Source organism: Anas platyrhynchos, chromosome W, assembly GCF_047663525.1.
Source record: "Anas platyrhynchos isolate ZD024472 breed Pekin duck chromosome W, IASCAAS_PekinDuck_T2T, whole genome shotgun sequence".
Lineage (NCBI taxonomy): Eukaryota > Metazoa > Chordata > Aves > Anseriformes > Anatidae > Anas > Anas platyrhynchos.
This window is the reverse complement of record NC_092620.1, coordinates 5,364,702-5,376,882: the sequence shown is the minus strand read 5'-3', so window position 1 is coordinate 5,376,882 and position 12,181 is coordinate 5,364,702. Positions and strand designations below refer to the sequence as shown.

Sequence of the window (12,181 nt, the reverse complement as noted above, 5' to 3'; positions counted from 1 at the left end):
ACTGCGGTGTGTATGGTCTACCGAGGGAGGCAACCCCTATGAGTATTGACTGCCGAGTGAGAGGGCCTCGACCGGACTTCTCCTACACTAAGGTCAGGTTGTCCCAAGAAAACTGTGATTCGTTTTCCAGGAGCTGGATCACCCTGACAGGCTGAACGGTAACACAAGCCTGAATTGACCCTGAAAGCGGGCCTAACTCCTTGACTGAAGGCGTTTGCCTATTATGATCCAGCTACGTGAGCAGAAGACAGATCCTGGGGCTATAGGACCCCAGTATATATACTTAATAGAATAATGAGGTTACAAGCTGTAATAGAAATAGTTATAAAGATGAGAACTGCTTTGTATCAAAATTGCCTAGCTTTGGATTATTTACTAGCACAAGAAGGAGAAGTCTGTGGAAAATTTAGCTTTAGTAATTGCTGTTTAAAGATTGATAAAAAGGGTGTTTCTTCCTAGTAGCTGATAGAATGTTATGTTCTGGTTTAGGATGAGAAGAATGTTAATAATATGCTGATGTTTTAATTGTTTTTAATTGTTACAGAGCAGTGCTTACACCAAGCCAAGGACCAAGCCAAATTCAGCTTCTCACTGTCCTGCTAGCAGGCAGGCTGAGAGGAGGGCCGGACTGCTCGGGGTTAGGTTGGGCATCGGACAGCAGGTGGTGAGCAATTGCATTGTGCATCACTTGTTTCGTACACATTATTACTAGTAGTAATATTATCATTATTATTATTATTATTATTATTATTATTATTATTATTATTGTTATTATTTTCTTGTTTTTATCTCAACTCACAGGCTTCACTTTCCCATTTCTCTCTCCCATCCCAGAGAAGGAGGGGGGGAGGTGAGCGAGCGAGCACAAACCTGGAAGGATATGGAATGGAATTTATTTTCATGGCTGCCTGGTGGACCATGGGTTAAAAGAGTGTTATTTTTATTGTTATGTGGTGTAATGATGTTATTGTTTATACCTTGTATGATACCTTGCCTTACATTATTAATACACCGGGTGATAAATAGTACATTGGTAATAACTTCATTAAAAAAGGAAGGGAATATGTCAATTATGATGCTTAAGAATTGGACCCTCCAAGAACAAACTGATGAAATCCAATTGTTAATAACAGAAGAGACACGAATTGTTGATATTAAAAAGAAGATAAGGGACTGTGAGGAATGTTTTAACAATTCGTGTCCATAAAGAACAATTCTGTTTGAATCCTGTCTGCCTCTGGGCCCTGCACTGGCAATTTAGTTCTTGAACCACAGATGCAGTGTGTCCCAGTCTCCCCCTCATTCTAGTCAATTTATCACGTCTTCAGAAAACACTCCTTAAATTTATGAACCTGTTTGCTTTTGTTATTCCGGACTTCTATTTCTAACAGTTACAGCCTTTTTTCCTGTCTTCTTCGAGATTAACTTAACACTGCTATAGATGTGTCTGTGAATGGCTGGGGAAGAATGTTTTAATTACTCGTGAAGCGTCAAATAAGCTGTTTGTGTTTGATGTCTGGGAGTTTCAGAACAACTGATAACAACTAGTGACTGTTATGGGATACTATGAGGATCCTTGGTATCTGGCCAGGGGGGCCAAGAGATTAAGAGGAAGAAAAAAGAAGCTGAAGGACGGTTGGGAGACAAGACCTGCAGAAAGTGTTCCATAAACTTGGAATGGTGCCAAGTGAGTACAAAGGGGGAGAGGAAGACTACGAGCCTTCAGCATGAAAGACCCCTAGAGACCCCCAGAGGAGACTGATGCGCATGCTCCAGTAGGAGGGACTGGACCCCGGAAGCTAATTATAATAATCTATTTTTTTAGAAGTAGTAATGAATATGTATTAGTCTAGGAGCATAAAAATCAGCTGCTTGATGTAACTGGTGTGCGTCCTGGTGGAGCGGAGACTCCCGGTGCACCCAGCGCTGTTTGCTTACCTCTATTCCTTTATATTGCCTGGTGACAGGACGAGGGGGAATGGGCTAAAGTTGCGCCAGGGGAGTTTTAGGTTAGATGTTAGGAAGAGCTTCTTTACTGAAAGGGTTGTGAGGCATTGGAACAGGCTGCCCAGGGAGGTGGTGGAGTCACCATCCCTGGAAGTCTTCAAAAGACGTTTAGATGTAGAGCTTAGGGATATGGTTTAGTGGGGACTGTTAGTGTTAGGTTAGAGGTTGGACTCGATGATCTTGAGGTCTCTTCCAACCTAGAAATTCTGTGATTCTGTGATATTCTTTTAATAAATCCTATTTTTTTTATTTAATCCTAATTTGAATCCTGAGCCATTTATAACACTCCTAATTGGTTTTCCTCCACAGCTTCGCCCATAATTCTCTGCCAATTAACTCTTCCCACTATCCTTCTCTCCCCTCGTTCATCTTCCCTATCCTTAGTCTTACGATGTTCTTGCTCACTGCCACGTTCTTCCTTCCTTTCGCTCAATTCCAGCGTAGCACGATCTCCCTCCGGTGAAACGGCCTCTTTCCTCCTTCGCGTAACCGTTACGGAGCCCCAGCACGGAGGACCGGGAACCTTGCTCGTACTAAAAAGCAAGGTACTGTCTTCCCCGGCACCTGCCGCCGACACCCCACTCTCGGAACCTGACTCACCCTTTCCTCCATTCAATCTATCAGATGCCACCGCTGCCAAGTTCCTTTCTACCTGATATCGTTTTATCGTATTTATCACTTCTCTCCACGGTTTCATCAATTTCTTTGCTACCTTGTCATCATCTATTACCATATCCCAGAGTACATCCCCTAAATTTCTTCAAGTGGCTACTTCAAACACTGACTCCGTACTTGTGAAACATGATTTTGTTCGACCGATCGCAACTAGTCCCGCTAGTTGTTTGCAGTCGACTCCCCATTTTTCTAAAAAGCGCTGTAATAAATCTAGGGCTACTTCGTCCTCCATTTTCCTAAGATTTTTGCCGGCACTAATTTCCTATGATGTCAGCCTGCACTATGGCAATAACCTGCACTATGGCAAAATAACCTCAGCCTGCACTATGGCAAAATACACAGCACAATCACACATACAGAGGCCTCTAGCACATCTCAATCTCAATCATACCACAATCTCAATCATACCACAAGAATATAGTTTAGAATGATAACCAAGCAAACAAGTATTGTCTCTCACAGTGTTCTTGCTCCTGCGGTGAGCAGCTGAGAGTGGAGTCCCCTCTCCCGCAGGAAGTCAATCTCAAATGTCCCGGAGCACACCGCGACCACTGCAATGTCCCGCGTTTTCCGCGGCTCCATTTTCCCGCGTCTCACCATGAGTCCTGTGTCCAGGTCGGTGCGTAGAGTGTTTCCGGGTCAGTGTCCGGCGTCCACCAGGTCTGTCCGTGTCTCTCGTAATTGGCCATAGCCCTGCAGCGTCAGTCAGTGCGTGTACCTCAGGTTTCCCGTCACCGCTCCGATGTTGCGCCGCCGCTCTGATGTCCCGCGCCGCTCCAATGTCTCGCGGCGCTCCGATGTCCCGGCGCTGCTCCGGCATCCCGCTCCGATGCAATGTCCCAGCGCCGCTGGTCTCCCTGAGCTCCGATGTCCCGGCGCCGCTGGTGTCAGCCTGTTTGGGTCTCTCCTGTTCAGGTTTGTTCGGGTCTCTCCTGTTCGGGTCTCAGCCTGTTTCGGCGCCATTTGATAGAGGACGTTGCAGGAAGCACGGCTGAAAGCACAACAGACACCAGTAGAGTCAGATCATGCTCCATTTTATTGCCCAAATAGCCTAACTTTTATAGTGAACTTAACAGGGGCGGACAGTGTTTCACACACGATTATTGGTCAAAAGCACTCAGACAAACAACTACAAGAAAACAACCCCACCTACAAGAAAACAACCCCCTTGTGATTAGCAGTCACGTAGACCTTGTCCTTGAAGCCAGCTGCTGGTAACAATATTTTTCTAAATTCCTCAATTGGGCGATGTGGGAATCATTGTCATGGGAGCTTCTCATAGTTACCCTGGTAGCTTGGTTTGCTCAGCTACAGCAGACCATGAGATTTTCTAAGGCCTACTCCTGGTTGCTTAAGGCAAGCTCAGATCGAACAATTGTTCCACAGACTCATGTCCACGCCCTTTGTGCCAATTCCCAACAACTGAGTACTGAAAGATTCCTTCGCCTCAGCTTTGAGTAGTGAAAGACCCCTTTACGTCAGCTTTGAGTGAGTACTGAAAGACACCTTTGCGTCGGCTTTGAGTGAGTACTTAAAGACACTTAAGCCTCAGCTTTGAGTACTGAAAGCTGCTTTTCGCTCAGCTTTGAGTAACTAATGGAAGACGCCTTTGCGTCAGCTTTGAGTGGTATTGAAAGCTGCCTCTGCCTCGGCTTTCAGTACTGAAAGACGCCTTTGCCTTAGGTTTGAGTGACTACTGAAATCTGCCTTTGCCTCAGCTTCGAGTGAGTACTGAAAGCTGCCTTTCTCTCAGCTTTGCGTGACTACTGAATGCCGCCTTTGCATCGGCTTTGAGTGATATTGAAAGCCGCCTTTGCCTTGGCTTTGAGTACTGAAAGCTGCCTTTGCAACAGCTTTGAGTGATTACTGAAAGCCACCTTTGCCTCAGCATTGAGTACTGAAAGAAGCCTTTGCGTCGGCTTTGACTTAGTACTTAAAACCTCCTTAGCCTCAGCTGTGAGTACTGAAAGCTGGCTTTGCCTAAGCTTTGAGTAATGAAATCCGCCTTAACCTCAGCTTTTAGCGAGTTCTGTAAACCGGACTTTCCTCAGCTGTGAGTGTCTACTGAAAGCCACCTTGGCCTCAGCTATGATTGAGTACTGAAAGCCGCCTTTGCCTCAGCTTTGAGTATTGAAAGCCACCTTTGCAGCAGCTTTGACTGAGTACTTAAAGCCGCCTAAGCCTCAGCTTTGAGTGAGTACTGAAAGCTACCTTTTCCTAAGCTCTGAGTGACTACTGTAAACTCCCTTAGCCTCAGCTGTGAGTGATTACTGAAAACCGCCATTGCTTCAGCTTTCAGTACTGAAAGCCGCTCTTAACTCACCTTTGAGTGGTTACTGAAAACTGCCTTTGCCTCAGCTTTGAGTAATGAAAACCACCTTTGCCTCAGCTTTAATTACTGAAAACACCTTTGCCTCAGCTTTGAGGGAGTACTGTAAACCGGCTTTGCCTCAGCTGTGAGTACTGAAAGCTGCCTTTGCCTCAGCTTTGCATGACTACTGAAAGCCACCTTTGCCTCAGCTTTGAGTACTGAAACCGGCCTTTCCCTTAGCTTTGATTAAGTATTTAAATCTGCCTCTGCCTCAGCTTTGAGTGAGTACTGAAAGCCATCTTTGACTCAGGTGTGAGTACTGAAAGCCGCATTTGCCTCAGCATTGAGTACTGAAAGACACCTTTGTGTCAGCTTTGTGTGAGTAATGAAATCCGCCTTTGCCTCAGCTGTGAGTACTGAAAGCCTCCTTTCTCTTAACTTCGAGTGACTACTGAAAGCTGCCTTTGCCTCAGCTTTGAATGACGACTGAAAGCTGCCTTTGCCTCAGCTTTGAGTGAGTACTGACAGCTGCCTTTGCCTCAGCTTTGAGTACTGAAAGTGGACTTTGCGTCAGCTTTGAGTACTGAAAGCCACCTTAGCCTCAGCTTTGAGGGTGGACTGAAAGCTGCCTTTGCCTCAGCTGTGAGTAGTGAAAGCTGCCTTTGCCCCAGCTTTGAATGACGACTGAAAGCTGCCTTTGCCTCAGCTGTGAGTACTGAAAGCTGCTTTTTTTTTTTTGCGTATCTGGTGCAGCTGATAGGAGCTGGGTGCTGGAGCAGCATGGAGCCAGGTGGCTGAATGTACTTGGTTTCACTGTGAGGGCAGTTCAGGCTGGGTCACCTTCTGGCTGCTTGAGGCTGGGTCACCAGGCTATTAGAAGGAGCAGTGGTTATTTTGTAGTGTCAGTACATGTGCCAGGCAGGATAGTTCCCTTCTGTTCATCTGTCTTGTAGTGTTTCTTCTGCAGCGTGTGTTCTGAGTTATGCTCTCCTTGGGCCTTGATATCCACCTTTCTTTTTGCACTGGACTAGGCAGGCAACTTGGTAGCTGCACCAAAGGTCCTAAATGCTTGTTTTGTCATCATGGGTCTGATCCGAGCACTTCTTGTCTTGCAGTCGCTGCTTAGAGTGCAGATCTGTTTCCGGTCTTGTGCATCATATTCGGTTTCAGATCGCATCTGTTTCCATCCTCACTTTTGCAGAAGTCATCTGGGTCACATCAGGAGCTCTTGCTTGGGAATTCATTTCCTAAGCGTTTTCTTATGGGGTTTGCACTCCCTATCCTTCTGGTCTCTTGTCTTAAAGGCAGGATTTCTATGCCTCCATCATCCCAGTTCTGGCAGTTGCTTCCAGTTGCATGTCGTGGCATTTGAGTGTCTCCTTGGGTCTGCTGCAGAGCACCTGTTCTGACTCGCTGTTGCTGTAGGGCTTCCCTCTGGGAGTTGCTGCTTCTTCCACCTTGTGTTCTGTGTGTTGTTGGTAATGTTTGTAGCGTGCCTCTGTGTGTTTGGTCTGGAGCTGTCCTGCCTGGCAGTTAGTGATGATAGCTAATGTGGCAGTCCATACTAATACATTGTCTGGACTGCTTTGGCAAAGACATCCAGTCTGCCTCTGGGCACGTACTGAAGGGCAGCTGGCACAGAGTCATCTCTGTGGTGTTTGCAGATGTGGAGGGGGAGACTCGAGCTGCTTGCAAGCAGCTGTTTGCATAGTGCTTGAACAGTGTGCTGGAGGAGGTCTGTTGAATCTTGAAAGCTTACAGACATGGGGTTCTGAAACTTTTATTTTTTTCTTTCCCCTCCCCAGTGGAGTGTAAACCTTAGGAGGAACTGGTCACAGGAAAGAGCTCCTTCTGGAACTGCCCAGTACTTGGTAGGCAACTCGGTGACTGGCTTGATCTACTTTTCAGGTGCTGAGGCAAGGGGGCTGCTGTTTTGAAATGATAAAATTAGAAATGGGGCCCCTCGTGTTGTTGAGGGGTGGGTGCTAATGCTGGTAGCTGAATGATTATCTTCTGACTGTTTTCATTTGTTAAAGCTGAAACACAGTGTACAACACGGGACTTGACGACCAGAGCTGCTTTTGGCAAGGTGAGCGATGAACAGATGTAGCAGTTAATTTAAGGGTGCGGTTGTCACTGCAGTTACTTAACTACACAAAATACAGTAAAAATCCTGTTTATATTTCAGAGGTGTTGTAGCTGGCCTAAGAGAGCAGATGGAAGCATCTGCCTTGAGGGCAGGTGAGGGGGCAGAGGTGAGGGAGCAGATGAGAGTAACCGTCCTAGCTGTGCTGTGGCTTTGGATGCTGCCTCAGCCTATGCTTTTCTTCTTCTTTTGCAGGTGTCTCGCACAGGCTCAGAGGGGCCAAGCTGCACTCTGAAGAGCAGCACAAGAAGGGCGGTCTGGTCACGAGCTGGGTTGGAGCAGATGTAGTGGGTTTACGTGGAAAAGTTTTGGTAGCAGGGGGCCATAGGGGTGGTTTCTGTGAGAAAGATCTAGAAGCTGCCCCATGTTTGGGAAGGGCCCCATTGTTTTCCAGAGCTGAGCCAATAAGCGATGTTGTTTTGCGCCTCTGTGAGAGCATATTTAAGACAGGGGGAAAAAAAAAAAAAAAAAAAGACGCTGCACCACACAGCAGCTGGGAGAGTGAGAGGAGTGAGGAACGGCACCAAGGTCAGTGTAGAAGGAGGGGGAGAGGTGCTCCAGGTGCCGGAGCAGAAGTTCCCTGCGGCCTGTGGTGAGGACCATGGTGAAGCAGGATGTCCCCCTGCAGCCCATGGAGTACCACAGTGGAGCAGGGTTCCACGCTGCAGCCCATGGAGGAGACCACGGTGGAGCAGGTGGCCCTGCACCGATAGAGGCTGCGGCCTGTGGAAGACCCCTGCCGGAGCAGATTCTGGGCCGGACCTGTAGCCCGTGGAGAGGAGACCACACAGGAGCAGGTGACCTGGCAGGAGCTGCTGCCCATAGGGGAGCCAGGTTGGAGCAGTTTTCTCCTGAGGGATGGACCCCGTGGTACGGACCCATATCTGGAGCAGCTCTGGAAGAGCTGCTGCCTGTGGGAAGCCCACGCCGGATCAGTTCATCAAGGACTGCATCCCGTGGGTGGGACCCCACAGCACAGGGGACGAGAGTGACCGAGAAGGAGCAGCAGAGAAGAAGCGCTGTAGACTGACCATAACCCCCATTCCCCTGCGCCGCTCGGGGGGAGGAGGTGGAAGAGGGTGGATGGGGGAAGGGGGAAGGTGCTTTTGGTTTCTTTCCTTTGTTTCTCACTTCTCTAGCTTGTTAGTAATGAGCAATAAATCTTACTATCTTCTTATGCTGAGTCTGTTTTGCCCGTTACAATAATTATTGCGTGATTTTCTTGTCCTTATCTCAAGCTTTGAGCCCTTTTCATCATATTTTCTCCCCATTCCTCTTTGAGGAGGGGGAGTGAGAGAGCGGCTGTGGTGGAGCTCGGCTGCCTACCTGAGTAAAACCACGACAGCAGAATCACCAAGTAGCACAAGGTGACTGCGAAGGGTATCCATCTTGCTTTGCAGCTGCCGTGGCAGGCTCTCCACAGAAGTGGCTGAGGATTTGAGAAGAGGTTACAGAGCATCAAGGAGCGGCACGTGCAGTGATGGCTTCCAAATGGTATGGTTGCTTTCTCTTCTGCTTATCAGCTGTCACAGGCAATATGGGCTGTGACGTTAGTCTTCAGAATCAGAGCAAAGCAGGTCACTTGAATGCTGCAGGGCATCTGAGAAGGGTGTTTTAGCAGAAAAAGCTTGTCTGGTATGGTGGTGCCTGATGGCAGTGTGTTTCTGCAGGTGAAGAGGTACCTAAAACCCCATCCTATCTAGCCTGTGCACACCTATCTGAGAATGAAAGCTGCTTTCCAGTAATTCAGAAAGCCAAGTTACATCTCAGCCTTGAGCATCTGGGGCCTGTGCCTGGGCTTTTGAGCCTGTCTGTAACACTTGGCACCAGCACTAATACTTCTTTTGGCGTATGTTGAGGGTTTGAGGCCTGTGTCTGGGATTAGGGACCTGTCTGGAGCCATTGGGGCCTTTGTCATGGGTTTTGGAGCCTTCCTGTAGAGTTCAGGGCCTGTTTTTAGGCTTTTGGGGTCTGCATCTGGGGGTGGGGGGGTTGGGGCCAGTGTCTGGGGGGGGAGCTGCTTGTAGACCATTGAGGCCTGTGTCTCTCAGGGGTGGGGCATGCCTCTGTGGGGTGGTTGTTGGGAGCTGCTTGTGTACTGTAGGGGCCTGCATTGGGGGGGATTGGGAGGTGGTTGTAAACCTTTGGGCCTCTATCTGGGGGAGGTTTGGGAGCTGCTTGTACACTGTAGGGGCCTGGTTATGGGGGAGGGTTGGGGTTGTTTGTGCACCTTTGAGGCCTGTGCCTCTGGGGGGTCAGGGCCTGCATCTGGAGGGGGTTGGGAGCTGCTTGTATGCTGTAGGGACCTGTGTCAGGTGGGGGGGTTGGGAGATGGTTGGTACAGCTTTGGGGCTTGCATGTGTGGGGGGTTGGGGCCTGCCTGTGGGGGTGGGAGCTGCTTGTACAACTTTGAGAGTTGCACCTGAGGGGTGGTTGGGAGGTGCTTGTACACTGTAGGGTCCTGCCTTGTGGGGGTTTGCAGCTGCTTGTACGCCTTTGGGGTCTACAGCTGGGGGGAGTTGAGAGGTGCGTGTCCACTGTAGGTGCCCATGTTGAGGGAGTTGGGAGCTGGTTGTGTACCTTCTGGGTCCTATGTCAGGGGTGTGGTTGGGGCTGTTTGTACACCTTTGGGGCCTGTGGGGGGTGGTCAGGGCCTACATCTGGGGATGGTTGGGAGCTGCTCGTACACTGTAGGGGCCTGTGTTTGGGGGGGGTTGGAGCCTGCGTCTTAGGGGGCGGTTGGGAACTGGTTGTACAGATTTGGGGCTTGCATCTGGTGAGTTGGAAGATGCTTATACATGCTAGGGACCTGTGCCGGGGGGCGGGTCTGGGTGGGGTCCAGCTTTTGTTGTTTTTTTTTGTTTGTTTGTTTTGTTTTTTTTTGGGGGGGGGTTAGGGAGCTGCTTGTGGACAGTTGGGGTCCGCATCTGGGTGTGACTGGTGCCTGCTTTTGTGGGTGGTTTGGGTCCTGTTTGTAGACTTCTGCAGCCTGCATCTGGGGTTTGGGGTCATTTCTGTGGCGTTTGGAGTCTGTATTTTTGGCTTTGGGATGCGTCTTGGGCTTTTTTTGTAGTTTCCATCTTTGTCTGTGTGTTTGTTTCCTTGTTGGTTGTCTGGGGTTAGGGGCAGTTTGGGGTTTGGATTAAGGTCAGTGTCATTAGCGTTAGGGGGTTGATATTAAGGGTTAGGGTTGTGGTTAGAGTTGTTAGGCTTAAGGGGAATAAGGGTTTTAGGGAAAGAGGATCAAGGTTGTAGGAATAAAAATGTTGGTTTTGCGCGGTTACATTGTTTAGAGGGAAGGAAGGTGGTATTGTGATATGCTTGCAGTGATAAGAGAGCTTAACAGACAACCTTGTAAAATGCAGACAACCAGAATCCTTACAGGAATTAGGTGGAAATCACGGTGTAAGAAACATTACCACCTCAAAGAGTAAAAACCTCAGAAGAAATCTGACTTGTAACAGGCCAGCAGCTGTGTCTTGTCTGTGAAGCACCAGATGGATTGTGAACCTGGATTACCCAGTCAATGGGGAAACGGGGGAGGGTCCCAGTCCTTGAGAGGAACAAAAAAGTATATAAACTGTGTATGGAATTAGTAGGTGCCCTCCTGCTTGTGGGACGCCTGTCATTGCAATCGCGAATAAAAATGCTACTTTACTGAGATCCTCGCCGGAGCCTATGTTATTAGCTACAGAGTGTTTCTAACAGGGTGTTATGGTTTTAAGTTTTCAGGGCTAGGGCACTAGGGTTTTCAGGGTTTAGGGTTAGGATTATAAGGTTTTTAGAGTTAGGAATATTAAGGTGGATAGGGTTTTAAGGATCTGGCCGTTAGGGTTTTTGAGTTTTTTGGGTTGTAGTGTTGATACGGTTTTTAGGATTAGGGTCTTAGGGTTTTATTTTTGGTCAGATATTTAGGGTTAGGGTTTTAAGGTCTTAATTTCTTTTTCTTTTTTTTTTTTCAGGTTAGGTTGTCCAGGACTATGGTTTTGAGGGTCTTAAATTCTCCCATGCCGGGAGATGTAGTTCTCGGCAACTAGGGTTAGGGTTTAGTATTAGCTTTAGGGTGTAGGGTTAGGGTTGTAAGGGTTTATAGGGTTAGGGCTTTAGGGTCATTAGGGTCAGGGTTTACTTCTTGGGGTTAGGGTCATTGGGGTTGGGGGTTAGGGTTGGGGCCGTTGGGGGGTTGGCGTAAGCAGTAGGGTTAGAGTGGGGTCCGGTGGGGGGTTGGCGTTTAGGAGAAGGGCTAGGGAGTGGGGCTGTCCAGGGTTGGGGCCCTCTGGTGCTGGCGTTAGGAGAAGGGTTAGTGCTTGGGGCCATCAGGGGCTGGGGCTGTCTGGGGTTGGCATTAGGAGAAGGGTTAGTTGTTGGGGCCATCCGGGGCTAGCGTTAGGAGAAGGGTTAGGGGTTGGGACTCTCCAGGGTTGCGTCCAAGGGTTGACGTTAAGAAATGTGTTAGGGTTTGGGGCCATCCGGGGTATGCGTTAAGAGAAGGGTTAGGGGTTTGGGGTCGTCCAGGTTGGTGTTAGGAGAAGGGTTAAGGGCTGGGGCTGTATGGGGTTGGGGCCAGGGGCTGGCGTTAAGAGAAGGGTTAGGGCTTGGGACCATCCGGGGTTGGGGCTGCCTTTTGTTGGGGATGTCTGGGGTTTGGGCCGTCCGGGCTTGGCTCTAGGAGACCGGTTAGGGTTTGGGGCCGTCAGGGTTTTGGGCCAAGGTTTAGGGTTAGGGATTGGGGCTGTCTGGGGTTGGGCCGGGTGGAGGTTGGAGCCAGGGGATGGCATTAGGAGAAGTGTTAGTGTTTGGGGCTGTCTGGGATTGGCGTTCGGAGAAGGGTTAGGGCTTGGAGCTGTCTGGGGTTGGCATTAGAGGAAGGGTTAGGGGTCTGAGACGTCTGCAGTTGGCATTAGGAGAAGGGTTAGAGGTTGGGGCCGTTCGGGGTTGGTGGTAGGAGAAGGGTTAGGGGTTGCGAGCGTCCGGGGTTGGCATTAGGAGAAGGGTTAAGGGCTGGGGCCATCTGGGGTTAGAGCCAAGGGTTAGCATTATGA

The 12,181-nt window shown here is 49.1% G+C and overlaps 1 long non-coding RNA gene across 1 annotated transcript; it reads left to right on the top strand.

The window, feature by feature from the left end:
• The first annotated feature begins 6,794 nt into the window (after positions 1–6,794).
• On the top strand, positions 6,795–8,307 carry LOC119714292 (uncharacterized). Its single transcript, XR_011805638.1, has 3 exons — positions 6,795–6,864; positions 7,030–7,082; positions 7,335–8,307. It is a non-coding gene; the product is annotated as an uncharacterized lncRNA (long non-coding RNA).
• Positions 8,308–12,181: the final 3,874 nt, after the last annotated feature.